This window comes from Lepidochelys kempii, chromosome 14, assembly GCF_965140285.1.
Source record: "Lepidochelys kempii isolate rLepKem1 chromosome 14, rLepKem1.hap1, whole genome shotgun sequence".
NCBI lineage: Eukaryota > Metazoa > Chordata > Testudines > Cheloniidae > Lepidochelys > Lepidochelys kempii.
The window spans coordinates 35,543,642-35,555,318 of NC_136393.1; positions in this window are offsets into that span (position 1 = coordinate 35,543,642).

Consider the following 11,677-nt stretch of genomic DNA (forward strand, 5'->3'; position numbering starts at 1 on the left):
CCACCCTCATAGTGAAAAAGTTTTTCCTAATATCCAATCTAAACCTCCCCCACTGCAACTTGAGACCATTACTCCTCGTTCTGTCATATGCTACCATTGAGAACAGTCTAGAGCCATCCTCCTTGGAACCCCCTTTCAGGTAGTTGAAAGCAGCTATCAAATCCCCCCTCATTCTTCTCTTCTGCAGACTAAACAATCCCAGCTCCCTCAGCCTCTCCTCATAAGTCATGTGTTCCAGTCCCCTAATCATTTTTGTTGCCCTTCCCTGGATTCTCTCCAATTTATCCACATACTTCTTGTAGTGTGGGGCCCAAAACTGGACACAGTACTCCAGATGAGGCCTCACCAATGTCGAATAGAGGGGAACGATCACGTCCCTCGATCTGCTCGCTATGCCCCTACTTATACATCCCAAAATGCCATTGGCCTTCTTGGCAACAAGGGCACACTGCTGACTCATATCCAGCTTCTCGTCCACTGTCACCCCTAGGTCCTTTTCCGCAGAACTGCTGCCTAGCCATTCGGTCCCTAGTCTGTAGCTGTGCATTGGGTTCTTCCGTCCTAAGTGCAGGACCCTGCACTTATCCTTATTGAACCTCATCAGATTTCTTTTGGCCCAATCCTCCAATTTGTCTAGGTCCTTCTGTATCCTATCCCTCCCCTCCAGCGTATCTACCACTCCTCCCAGTTTAGTATCATCCGCAAATTTGCTGAGAGTGCAATCCACACCATCCTCCAGATCATTTATGGAGATATTGAACAAAACCGGCCCCAGGACCGACCCTTGGGGCACTTCACGGGATTGAAGCACCTGCCTGACTGGGAACACATGAGTACTCTTGATTGTAACGGTGCTATGCATGCATTGAAGTATACTCCTGGGGGAATTCTGCATTACTGCTTCAGAATTCATGTCTCCTGCAGATTTCTTTGCTTCCCCACAGAAAAATGACTTCTGATGGGGAAGCAAAGGGAAGCAAGAGTGGTCATGTGCCCCTCCCCAGCAGTGCAAACAGTGCGGTTCAGGCACCAGGAGCAGCTGGTAGAGACCTAAATCACCGCCGGGAGGAGGGGGGCACTGAGCTGTGTGTGTGAGACACACACACACACTGTCCCTCTCACTCGCTATTGCAGTATGCTCAATGTGCAAGAGCAGGGCTTTGGGTGTTTCTGAGGAGGTAGGCATGGGGCAGGCTCTGTCTCCACAGGCAGAACAGAATGTAGCAGCCTGCCTGCTTAGTGAATTGTTCCCATTGTCTTTGTGAATTCCCGCAGGAGTATAAAACAGGTGTAAACATTTTAAGGCTCCGTTACTTTGCCAGAGTGGTGTAAAGGACAGTACGGCCTTACAAATGCTTATGCTGCTTTAGTGATTAGAACTGGTCTAAATTTTTGGAGTGAAAAAATTTCCCATCAGAATGTGCTCCGAGAAGTGTTTGCTACTGACCTTTCTGGAGTTGGTCAGTAGCTAGTATAAATTGCGTTTGATTCCCCAGCGCTCACTTGCTTTTCAGTTGCCTATGATGTAACACTGAGCATATGACTTTATGTATTTGTTGACTAATAACTAGAAGTAAAGGATCAAACCTAGCAACGTTACTATTAGACAAAGGGGTTTGGCGATTTCCTCCAATGCTCCCTACTCCCATTCTCTATAAATTGTAGTGTAGTTGAAATAAATTACCTATATTATTGAAACCAGTGTGATTATACTGCATTATTTTGACAAATAAAACATGCAGCATTTTTAATTTTTTGGCAAAGAATTCCCCCAGGAGTATTAAGTACCTTCCTGAACTGAGGCCTTAAAGAGCCCGGAAATGCAGCTCCATGGCCCCATCATCCTCTGTTTGGGGAGGATTTTCTGGTCTCAAAAAGGAAACGGAAACTATAGCCTGGTCTGTATCTAAAACTTAAAGGAGTGTTGCTCCACCAGCCAAAAAACCAAAATCCATGCCTCACTGCTGTACTTATACCTTTCCCCATAGCCCCTCTCTTCAGTGGAGCAAGAGGCTGTGCAGGTGGTTGTGGTGCTGGCCTGTGAAGGAAAAGAGGTCAGGGAGTCTTTGTTCTGCCATGGGCTTTCTGAGTGCCCTTGGGCAGGTCACTTAGCTTTTCTGTGTCTCGGTTCCCCATCGGAAAGTGGGGATAAAAGCACAGCAGTGTGGGGAAAATAGGTAGATGAAATATTGTAAAGCGCTTGGAAGTTTACTGATGAAATGCCTCTCTAAGAAATAGACATTACGATAACAAGGTCTTGGTTTCCATGTCCTTTTCAGGAGCCTGACCCTTTGACCTTCAGAGAAGCCTCAGTGAGGTCCCTGGAAGGGGTGGTGCAGAAGAGACAGCTATCCCCCGCCCACGGTCACCAATCCTTCTGTACAGAGTAGGCATGCATAAATGGCTCTCTTTGAGTATGTCTACTCAAAGTGCAGATGTAGCTTAGGCCTTGTCTAGGCTAGAACAATTCTACTGGTGTAGCAAGCAAAAGCACCATGCCAGTATAAGCTGTGTTTACAGTAGGAGGGTCTGCCAGGACAGTTATGTTAGCAAACCTTTTCTAGTGTAGACAAAGCCTAAGACTCCAATCCTGTAATTGGATGATACATTTTATGGTCAGAAGGGACCATTATGATCATCTAGTCTGACCCCCTGCACAACGCAGGCCACAGAATCTCACCCCCAACTCCTGTAACAAACCCCTAACTGATGTCTGAGTTACTGAAGTCCTCAATTCGTGGTTTAAAGACTTCAAGGTGCAGAGAATCCTCCAGCAAGTGACCCATGCCCCACGCTGCAGAGGAAGGCGAAAAACCTCCAGGGCCTCTACCAATCTACCCTGGGGAAAATTCCTTCCTGACCCCAAATATGGCAATCAGCTAAACCCTAAACATGTGGGCAAGACTCACCAGCCAGACACCCAGGAAAGAATTCTCTGTACTAATTCAGATCCCACCCCATCTAACATCCCATTATAGGCCATTGGGCATATCTACCACTAATAGTCGAAGATCAGTTAATTGCCAAAATTAGGCTAGCCCATCATATCCTCTCCTCCATAAACTTATCAAGCTTTGTCTTGAAGCCAGATATGTCTTTTGCCCCTACTGCTTCCCTTGGAAGGCTGTTCCAGAACTTCACTCCTCTAATGGTTAGAAACCTTCATCTAATTTCAAGTCTAAACTTTCTGATGGCCAGTTTATATCCATTTGTTCTTGTGTCCACGTTGGTACTGAGCTTAAATAATTTTTCTCCCTCGTGGTATTTATCCCTCTGATATATTTATAGGTAGCAATCATATCTCCTTTCAGCCTTCTTTTAGTTAGGCTAAACAAGCCAAGCTCTTTGACTCTCCTTTCATAAGACAGGTTTTCCATTCCTCAGATCATCCTAGTAGCCCTTCTCTGTACCTGTTCCAGTTTGAATTCGTCCTTCTTAAACATGGGAGACCAGAACTGCACACAATATTCTGGATGAGGTCTCACCAGTGCCTTGTATAACACAGTGGTTCTCAAACTAGGGGCACCGCTTATTCAGGGAAAGCCCCTGGCGGGCCGGGCCGGTTTGTTTACCTGCTGTGTCCGCAGGTTCGGCTGATCGCGGCTCCCACTGGCTGCGGTTCGCCGCTCCAGGCCAATGAGTGCTGCAGAAAGGTGGCCAGCACATCCCTTGCCCCGCGCTGCTTCCCACAACTCCCATTGGCCAGGAGCGGTGAACCGCAGCCAGTGGGAGCCGCGATTGGCCGAACCTCGGGATGTGGCAGGTAAACAAACTGGTCCAGCCCACCAGGGGCTTTCCCTGAACAAGCAGTTCCCTTAGTTTGAGAACCACAGGTATAACGGTACTAACACCTCCTTATCTCTACTGGAAATACCTCGCCTGATGCATCCCAAGACCGCATTAGCTTTTTTCACGGCCATATCAGATTAGCAGCTCATAGTCATCCTCAGATCAACCAATAGAGGTCCTTCTCCTCCTCTGTTATTTCCAAGTGATGCACCCCCAGTTTATAACAGACATTCTTATTAAGCCCTAAATGCATAACCTTGCACTTTTCACTATTAAATTTCATCCTATTACTTTCTACTCCAGTTTACAAAGTCATCCAGATCTTCCTGTATGATATCCCGGTCCTTCTCTGTATTGGCAATACCTCCCAGCTTTGTGTCATCCACAAACTTTATTAGCACATTTCCACATTTTGTGACAAAGTCAGTAATAAAAAGGTTAAATAAGATTGGTCCCAAAACTGATCCCTGAGGAACTCCACTAATAACCTCCTTGCAGTCTGACAGTTCACCTTTCAGTGTGACCTACTGTAGTCTCCCCTTTAACCAGTTCCTTATCCACCTTTCAATTTTCATATTGATCCCCATCTTTTCCAATTTAGCTAATAATTCTCCAGGTAGAACCATATCAAATGCCTTACTGAAATCGAGGTAAATTAGATCCACTGAGTTCCCTTTGTCTAAAAAATCTGTTACCTTCTCAAAAAGGAGATTGGGTTGGTTTGACACAATCTACTTTCTGTAAAGCCATGTTGTATTTTGTCCCAATTACCATTGACCTCAATGTCCGTAACTACTTTCTCCTTCAAAATTTTTTCCAAGACCTTGCAAAGTACAGATGTCAAACTAACAGGCCTGTAGTTACCCGGATCGCTTTTTTTACCTTTCTTAAAAATAGGAATGATGTTAGCAATTCTCCAGTCATATGGTACAACCCCTGAGATTGATTAAAAATTTTTGCTAATGGGCTTGCAATTTCATGTGCCAGTTTCTTTAATATTCTTGGATGAAGATTATCCGGGCCCCCCCGATTTAGTCCCATTAAGCTGTTGGAGTTTGGCTTCTACCTTGGATGTGGTAATATCTAAATCCATATCCTCATTCCCATTTATCGTCCTACCATTATCCCTAAGATTCTCATTAGCCTCATTAAAGACTGAGGCAAAGTATTTGTTTAGATATTGGGCCATGCCTAGATTATCCTTAATCTCCACTCCATTCTCAGTGTTAAGCGGTCCCACTTCTTTTTTGTTTGTTTTCTTCTTATTTATACGGCTACAGAACCTTTTACTATTGGTTTTAATTCCCTTTGCAAGGTCCAACTCTACATGACTTTTGGCCTTTCTCACTTTATCCCTACATGTTCTGACCTCAGTAAGGTAACTTTCCTTGCTAATCCCTTCCATCTTCCACGCCTTGTAGGCTTTCTACTTTTTCTTAATCACCTCTCTGAGATGCTTGCTCATCCAGCTTGGTCTACAACTCCTGCCTATGAATTTTTTCCCCTTTCTTGGGATGCAGGCTTCTGATAGTTTCTGCAACTTTGACTTGAAGTAACTCCAGGCCTCCTCCACCCTTAGATCCAAAAGTTTTTCAGTCCAATCCACTTCCCTAACTAATTTCCTTAATTTTTTAAAGTTAGCATTTTTGAAATCAAAAACCCTAGTCACAGATCTATTTTTGTTTATCCTTAGTTTGAACTGAATTAGCTCATGATCACTCGAACCAAGATTGTCCCCTACAACCATTTCTTCTATGAGGTCCTCACTGCTCACCAAAACCAAATCTAAAATGGCATCCCCTCTTGTCAGTTCAGCAACTACTTGGTGAAGGAATCCATCAGCTATCGCATCCAGGAAAATCTGAGCCCTATTATTATTACTAGCACTCGTCCTTCAGTCTATATCTGGGAAGTTAAAGTCTCCCATGATCACACAATTTCCATTAGTATTTACTTCTTTTAAAAACATTAAAGAGGTCTCTATCCATATCCAAATCAGATCCCGGTTGTCTATAGCACACCCCAAGCACTATCCCAGGAGCTTTCTTCCCCAATGTGATTTTTGCCCAGACAGACTCTGTCTTATCTATTCTATCACTTCTTATTTCTTTACAGTCTACTTCATCATTGATATACAGTGCTACTCCACCACCTTTGCCTTTATTTCTGTTTTTCCTAAACAGCACATACCCTTCAATACCCGTACTCCAGTCATGACGACTATTCCACCATGTTCTGTTATCCCTATAATATCTGGTTTCACTTCCTGCATCAGTAGCTCTAGTTCCTCCATTTTGTTACCGAGGCTCCTCGCATTAGTGTAAAAACATATTAATTTTTGCTGTTTGGCTTCGCTCACATTCTTTACCTGATTGGGCACAGACATTCTACCACCAATATTACCTATTAGATTGGTAGGTACACTGCCCTTCCTCCTTATTTCCATTCTCCTACCCATGGCTGTATCCTTTTTTACTTCTTTTTCTTCCCTCTCAAAGAGAAAATCTGGCGTGGAGATTACCTGGACATCTCCCAATCATCTCCCCCGAATTCCTAGTTTAAAGCTCTCTTGATTAGTTGTGCCCTCCTTGCTCAGGTGAAGTCCATCCCGAGAGAACAGTCCTCTATCCATGAATGCTTCCCAATGGCTATACATCCCAAAGCCATCATCTAGACTGTGAACAAACATGTATTGTTGTCTTTTGAGGGTAGTAGGATTGGCTTGGAACCCTGGTTGTTTGAGGGAGGTTTTAAGAGGAGAAGTCAGTTCAGGGTGCTCTGGTTTTGGGAGATCAGGGGAGACTGAAGCTGGTGCTTCTGCTGTTTCTTTTCAGGGAAGGGAATAGTTGATGGTGGAAAGGAGCATCTTGTGCGTTTCATAATTTCAAAGGCTTAAAGAAGGATCATTACTATGGGAAATTAAAATAATTTTATAATTGAGCTTCTCTAAGAGCAGCTGTGATTGGCTAAAAATCACATCTGAAAAGGACTGCCAGAGCGCATGATGTCACAGAACTGATGACATATCACACTTGGTTTTGCTGGGAAAGGATGTAGCTTTCCATTGGTTAGCATCCAATCAATCAGAAAGTGAGGTATGTTGGTTTTTTCCCCTTCTGCCAAGGTTTTCAAAGGGCCAGGGGGCTGGCAAGGTTAGTTCCTAGTTCCTCTTGATAAGCTGACCCAAGCCAAGGCAAGCCAGACTTCATCAGACCAGGCTAGAAAGCTAAGAAAGTAACACAGGAAAAGAAAGGCCAGAAAGACCAGGCAAGCAAATTGCTTGAACACTGTCAGCTGGTGACATGAGTGAGAGTATGAATTCAGGTGAGACCTCCAAGCACTTCAAGGCCAAGGTGTCCTATTCATCCAGGACTGGGATGCTGTTCCCTGTTAGCCACATGGATAGGATGCTCTGCAGAGGAAACTTTGCAAAGGGAATTGGAGCCAAAGCCTTGGTTTATGTGTCTGCAGTTCTTGAATACCTGATCTTCAACATTGTGGATAGGGCTGGCTCCATCACCAAGCACCACAATAGGCATCAGATTTCCCCATGGCACCTGAAACTCGCTATCCAAAATGATTTTGAGCTCAACAAGCTGCTGGGTAGGGTCACCAACTATCAGCGCGGGGATGCAGCCAACAGCAAGTCTCTGCTTTTCCAACCCAAGAAAACCAAGGACAGGAAATCCTCCAGGAGAAGGACTGTTCCACCTCCCATTCCTGCTGAGTGAGGACTGAACAAAAGGGAAGGAATCGACTTGATTGCTAATCACTTTTCCCACCCATCAACTGTGATGTAATAAAAGAGGTTAAAGTGCCCTATCTGACTTTGTGAATTCCTTTTCTCTGTTGTTCATCTAAGGTTGTAAGGGGTAAGTCAGGAATTTAGGAAGCTGCACAGATACTGTGATATGAAAGCCTTGATAGATATAAGCATTCAATAAAAATAGACATGCTCAGAATGGCTTAAGAAGACTGTTAGAAGTGGTTATCATAGATTTATTATTCTGCAGGTATTTCTCCAATTGTCTGAACATTAAGTCCATTTTTCTAGGCCGTGGAGCTGCTTTGGATCAAGTTCTTGGTGAAGACCAGGAGAACAAACTCCCTAGGGGAGTAGTAAAACCAGATAAAAAAATAAGAGCCTGTGGGCTAAATTTTCAAAAGTGACCAGTGTTTTTCAGTGCTGTAGGTTTTGGTTGCCCAGTTTGAGATATTCTAAATGAGCTTGAATTCCAGGAGAGTGCTGAGCAGCCGATTCCTGAAAATCAGGTCTCTTTACAGTGTCCAAAGCTGGGCATCCAAAAATTGATGCACTCAAACTTACTGTCCATAAGAACATAAGGATGGCCCTACTAAGTCAGACCAAAGGTCCATCTACCAAGTATCTTGTCTTCTGACAGTCGCCATTGCCAGGTCCTTCAGAGGGATGAACAGAACAGATAATGGTCAAGTGATCCATCCCCTGTTGCCTATTCCCAGCTTCTGAAAAGTGAGGGCAGCCGGCTTCAGCAGTGTTACTGAGCATGCCCAGTCCGTGTGAGCATGCTCAGTCCAAGTCGAGCGGCAAATCTGGGGGGGGGGGACCTTGGCCCCCCTCTCCTCCCCATGCATCCCCTCTGATAATAATGTTTCAAAAGGAATGAAATGTATCAAGTCATGGGGCTCCAATCCTGGTTGGAATCGCTAGATGCTACTATAATAATAATAATTAATAAATAATTTAGTTATTAAAATGCATTTAAACTCAAAGATGGTAATTGCAGAAACATAATGATAAATCTACAGGATAGAATGGTTTGTGTGACAGTTTAAAAAAATTAAATTATTCTCACAAAGATCACCATGACTACCCCAAAATAATTATAGAATAAATTATTATTAATATTATTTGTAAAACACAGCCCTGTTCAGATGCTCAGCATACTGTGTAGCCTCATGTTGGTAGTCCAACGCTGCTGCTGATAAATAACCTTATAACCATATGGAAATACATGAAAACATAATATCCCTCCTCCCAATTTAAAATTGTAACCAGTCCAGGGATCCAGTGCTGATCCTGCAAATGCTTACTACCAAGTGCTTACTCCCATGAATTAATCCCTTGGAAGTCAGTGGGCCTTCTAGAAGTAGTAAGCGTGACAGTTATGGCAATATCCGGCAGTATTCTGGACAAACCTGATTGAATTAAGTTCAAGTATTTTAGGAGTTTAGTGTATTAAGAAAGTAAATGTTTCTGTGCTATTGTGGGATTGCATGGAACTTCTTTAGAAGGAAGACCAGATAAAAGCAATCTTGGGGAAGTGTTGTGAGCTTTGAATGACGACGTTGACAAATGTAGTGGGCATAAATGATCTTTTGGTAAAATACATGTGAAGTGGAATTCCTAGGAAGTATATGGGAGAAGGGGATTGCAAACTCCTACCTACAGGCTCAGCTTTTGAAGCTTTGCATTCTGGAGGGGGATGGGGGACCTTTTGTCTGCTGATCCCCCATTACATGAGGACAGTCCAAAGACAAACTGTATGGCAAAGTAGCTGATTTAGGGTTATGTCTACACTTAAAATGCTACAGCAGCATAGCTGCAGTGCAGTAGTGCTTCAGTGTAGACACTCACTACAAAAATGGGAGGGGTTCTCCTGTCACTGTAGTTAATCCACTTCCCAAGAGGCAGTAGCTAGGAAGAATTCTTCCATGGACATAACGCTGTCTAGACCTGGGGGTAGGATGGCATAGCCATATCTCTCCGGGGTGTGGGTTTCAAACTCCCCTGGGTGGGTTTTGAAGGACAGTTCACTGGCCAGAGCCCTTGTTGAAACTGTGGTGAGCTCTGGTAAACTTATTAGCACATTGTAGGTTCTACTGTTGTTCTGAATAGGTTTTCTCTGTAATGCTTTTAACTTAAGAATAAATGTGCTTGCTTAGAAAGAACTATGCAGTAGCTTCAGTATCTCAATTACATTGTTTACCATCACTGAGAAGAAGAGTAAAGCAGGTCAGCTTAGGCAGCCTGACTTTGCTGGGAGCTGTGCGGTCTGGAAATACCCTGGTCAGGGGGGAGAGAGATGCAGGTCTCCACTCAGGGAGGGGTGATGGCTTAGGAGCCAAGAGCCTAAAGTGGACCACAAGGGGGAATACAGGTGCTGTTGCCCTCAACTGTGATAATAAGCACTGTGCTTAGTAGCAAGTGACTGCAGGATCCAACTTTTTAAGAGGTAAAAGGGATACAGGGGAAAGTAATGAATAGGAAGACAACTAAAAAGAATAACACATTCAAAATGAGGTTATTTCTAAAAATTGGGAGAGGTGGATTGAGAGCTAGATCTGTGCTTTAGAAGCCAGCACGGCAAATAGATAATCTCCAGCCAATCAAACACTTGATGGTTAGCATCCCTGTCTGAGATCACAGGACAAGGCCCCAGGGAAGAGTTATTAAACATGGCCAGAGTTTATACCAGTTAGACCTATTAAAAATCCTAGTATCTATGGTCAATATTGAACCAGTCCATCAAATCACTCCATCACTTCGCAGGCAGGCACTGTGAAGAGGGCAAGAGAGGTGACAATTTATCTCTGTCCTCTTTTGATTTGAGGATTGCTTTTTAAGGAGTGGTTTGACTTCACAGCCTGAGTGTGAAAGTTTTAGTTCATTGTAGGTGTTTGTAAAATAGGTGATAAAAGAGATCCAACACAAAAGATGAGGAATCATCATATTTCCTTCCATCAGAGCAGGACCAAGAGTTTTATCCCGAGATACTTTTATGCATCACCTTTTTAAGTCTATTTTCTTAACACTGATTAAAAATAGTTCACCAACCAAAGCTAAGAAAATGTACTTCAAGCTACCATTGCCTCATGGGAATGAAAGTTCAGTAAAGATTCCCACACCATCCTAAGATTCTGAACTATTGAGATGAAGGATGTGTACGGGGAGATCTTGGCAGACTAGCAAAATACTTGGACCACTGCCGATAATTGGAATATTCATTATCATACTTATTGCCAAAAGCAGCTAAATCAGTCGGTGTTAGCAGGCCTCTGCAATGGCCTCAGCAAGCAGCCAGGAGGGCTCATGGGGGTGGAGGGCCTGACCTTCTGTTCTTCCTGTTAAGATCTCTGTCTAAAACACATACTTCAACAATTTCAACAATCAGGGAGCTTATCTATATCTGCCCATTGGTGTTGACACCAGGGGGTGCTACTACCCCTGAAATGGATCTTTACTGACTCCCGGTGGAGCAGATTACTGTCATACCAGTGAAAAAGGTCCACAGCAATTATTTTCAATATACAGCAGTTTATTGAGAAGGAATTACACAAGTGGTAAAGGGTTATATCAAGCACATAACTCCTATGTTAGACTTTAAGAGCAATATATTAAGAGCTATACATTCCTCTGAATGAGCCTCTCTTTCACAAACATACACAAACAGGCCCTGCGCTAGCTTCATGTATTTCCTGCTTGGCAAACAGAGAAGGTGGTTTCCAATTTTACAGACAGCTTCTTCTCTCCTTGTCTGTTTTTCTCAGCCCTCTGGTCTGTCTCGGATTCCCCCGAAGCAAGGCCTCAGTTGCCTTGAGACCTCTCTGGTTCACAGTCCTACTCGAGCCCACGGAGCAGAGTTTTGGCTACTCTGTGTAGCAGTGTTGTTTCTTTACACGTCAATTAAGGAATCCCAACAGTAATTTAATTTGCTTGATCTTTATACTCTTTTTCTTCAAAGGAGTCACATGTCCTCAAAGGAGTCATGGCTTAAAAGCATGCCCAGTGGGTGTGTGGTTACTAATTTTTACCTAAATAGTATTTTTAGAAGGGGCAGAAGGGGTGGTAGCCCACGAAGGTCACCCCACGTCGACTCATTCATCAGTCATTCACTCTGGCTCTCTG